Source organism: Rhagoletis pomonella, unplaced genomic scaffold (assembly GCF_013731165.1).
Source record: "Rhagoletis pomonella isolate Grant_MI unplaced genomic scaffold, Rhpom_1.0 Rhpom_scaffold_00245, whole genome shotgun sequence".
Taxonomy (NCBI): domain Eukaryota; kingdom Metazoa; phylum Arthropoda; class Insecta; order Diptera; family Tephritidae; genus Rhagoletis; species Rhagoletis pomonella.
The window spans coordinates 97,843-101,388 of record NW_023458799.1 but is presented as its reverse complement, the minus strand read 5'-3'; positions in this window follow the sequence as shown (position 1 = coordinate 101,388).

The window sequence follows — 3,546 nt, the reverse complement described above, 5'->3', positions numbered from 1 at the left end:
GCAATTCCAAAACGGTTTGAAGCTTTTAAAAGGTAATACAATTTTCTATAAGCTGCGCATACAACACTTTTTGCTAGGCCCTGTAGATTCAAAGATAACGAACAATCATTACCGATTTTTTCAATTTTTTTTGTAAAAATATAAAAAAAATTGTACTTTGCGGGGAAGGATCTCGAAAACCTTTTATTTTTTTGCAGATTTTTTTTTTTCTCCCTAAGCTCTGTTATATTACAAAAAAATAAGGTATCATCGAAGAAAATCGATGCAAAACTACGTAAGTTATAAGCGATCAAATAAAAATACCCAGGTTGCGCAATTTCAACGTATACCTCAAAACGTATGTATGGTATAAAGAAGATTGAAATATCTAGCTATGCTCTGTTTCTATTGAGTTAAAAGTTCAATTTATGAATGAAATTACCCATATTTTTAACTTTTTTTTTTAATTTATTTATGTTTATACTATATTCTAACAATCTTTATCTTAATTTGATTTTACTATATTGTCGAAATAATTATGTGTTCTACTTTGACGCTTATTCAGTTTAGGATCGGTTTCTCTTATGAGAAACCAGCAGTAATCACCCATCATTGCGACGTCCCAGAATCCTTGATATCGATTCTCAATTAATTTCATTTGCTGATGAAACCTTTCGCCATGTTCATCACTTGCGTCGCCAAGATTTGCCGGAAAAAAGCTCAAATGTGAGTAGAGAAAGTGAATTTTTAAAGACATATTTACGCCCATTTTCGCATAATTGTTGATTAGGTCGTTCACTATCTGCTCGTAGTTAGGGCTTCTGTGTCTACCGAGAAAAGAAGCAACGACCTTATTGTTGTTATTGTTGATCAACTTTCTTATTTGTGGTCCAACAAAAATACCTTCCTTTATCTTGGCTTGAGAAATATCTGGAAAAACTGTTTTCAAATAGTCGAATGCTTCGCCTTCTTTGTCCAAAGCCTTAACAAAGTTTTTAATGAGACCGAGCTTGATGTGTAAGGGTGGAAGTATGATTTTCTCTTTCTTGACAAGAGGGGTGTATTTGATGTTATCCACACCAACGGTAAACTCGACTCTTTCCGGCCAATCCTTTCTGACGTAGTGGTCCTTACGAGCTCGGCTATCCCACTTGCAGAGGAAGCAGCAGTGCTTGGTGTAGCCACTTTGTAGACCGCATAGCATTGCAACGACTTTGAGATCAGAACATATTTTCCAATCATGCTCTTCATATTTGATAAATTTGAGTATTTTTTGCATTTCCTCGTAGGTTTCCTTTGTATTTACTGCATGTGCAATCGGGATAGAAGGCTTTTTGTTACCAATATGCAATAATACAGCCTTCAAACTCAGTTTATTGCCGTCTATGAACAATCGCCACTCTTTTGAATCATATGTTTGACCAAACTCTTTGAATAAACCAGGGATGTCGTTGCAGTAGCATATACTGTCTTTCTTGGTATAGTGTTTGGAAAATGGTTCGTGGCGAGTTCTACTATATGTCACCTTAACATCGGATGACACAAATTTAAATTGTTGCATACGAGAAGTGTGGATCTCGGCCTTTTCCTTGGATAGTTCCAAATCTCTTATCCAATCATTAAGTTGTGCTTGTGACAGAACGTTTCTTTCGTTTTCCATGCGAAATTCAGTACAACTTGATCCCCCGCACTCAGATGTTACTGTTGACAATGGAACTGGATCCGCAACTGCCGTTGAATGTAGTACTGGTAATGTCACTGTAGGTACGCTAGCATAGGTTACTCCTCTTGATCTTCCAACGCCAAGTACTTTTGTTTGACAAATATAACACTCTATTGAATGGCAAGTAGGTTCTCTCCATATCATTGGTGTATCAAATTTTGTTTGTTGTCCTGATTCCCACTGAATCAATTCTACTCGACACGATGTACACAAAGTGTTCGGTGTCCATGGTTTTTCAGCATTTTTAGGCTCAATTCCAAAATACTTGGAGTATAAAGTTTTGATATGATCTGAGAACACTCGTCGTCGCCTTATGATAGTATATTGGCCACACATGAAACAGAACATATCTGGATCCTTATTACACTCAAATTCTCGCGTCCTTTTACTCATTTTATTTTTTTTAATAAATCACGGTTTTGAAATTAGACTTATGAACTGAACTATCTCCGGCGAGCCTTGAAGATGTTATGAAGTTTCAAAGCGCATTAACTCATATTTATACTCGGAACAAGAATAAAATTGAAAAAATCAAATCTTACCTAGACAGAAAGGTTTATAACAAGCCGGGAAAAGAAAATACTACCTGTTTTAGATGTAGGCTTTAGAAATTTTCTGTGTCTTATAATTTTGAAAATCTACCTGCATACTTACCCATAACTGACGGAAATACATGTTTATAACTACATGCCTACAGCAGGTTTCGAACCCAACCACTCTTCCTTTCGATGCAACCACTCTACCTACTATAATACAATTCGGGTATTAAAAGTACTATTTGATTTATTTAAAGAAAAAGTGTTATCATTGTTATGGTGTTATTCGTTTATCCGGATAATATCTCACTTGCACTTTATACCTTTAATATATGTATGTATGTATAGGTACATACATTGAAGTTGCGCAACCTGGGTATTTTTATTTGATCGCTTATAACTTACGTAGTTTTGCATCGATGTTCTTCGATGATAGCTTATTTTTTTTGTAATACAACAGAGCTTAGGGAGAAAAAAAAAATCTGCAAAAAAATAAAAGGTTTTCGAGATCCTTCCCCGCAAAGTACAATTTTTTTTATATTTTTACAAAAAAAATTGAAAAAATCGGTAATGATTGTTCGTTATCTTTGAATCTACAGGGCCTAGCAAAAAGTGTTGTATGCACAGTTTATAGAAAATTTTATTACCTTTTAAAAGCTTCAAACCGTTTTGGAATTGCTTAATTCGTTCTTGAGATATATATGATAAAGTGGACCCAATTTTTTTTTTTTTGCAAAAACGGTAAATTGCAAATATTTCAAAAACGATACCATAGAATTAAAAATAACCTTGATTTTCGGAATCAGGGGCTGATTTTACATAAGAATTTCATAACGGCGTTTCTGGTAAAGAGAAAAAGTTGAAATTTGTGGTCCAGTGTCTTTAAAGAGAGTATTCCTTGATTACTCTCAATCGGGTACAATTGGGCATTAATTAGTCACAACTTGTCTCATACGGGTATTATTGGAGAGCAATTAGTCTCGACTCATCCCTTACGGGTATTATTGGAGATCAATTAGTCCCCGACTCATCTCTCAAGGGTAATATTAACGATTGAATGATATGTACGCACTTAGTATTCGCTTAACAAAACCGAGAACCCCGGTTCGAATCGCAGCTGGCGCAAATTTTTATTTGTACTTTTTTAAAGTGACTAACCGCGTTTTATACCCGTTCGGGTATAAAGGGGAACAATTATTCTCTTTTAGGACATGCTCGAACAAAAGCTAACAGTTCATTCCATATAAGGAGATCAAAAGTGGTAGAAATCGCAAAGAAACATGCGACTAATACCACTTTTGATCTGTT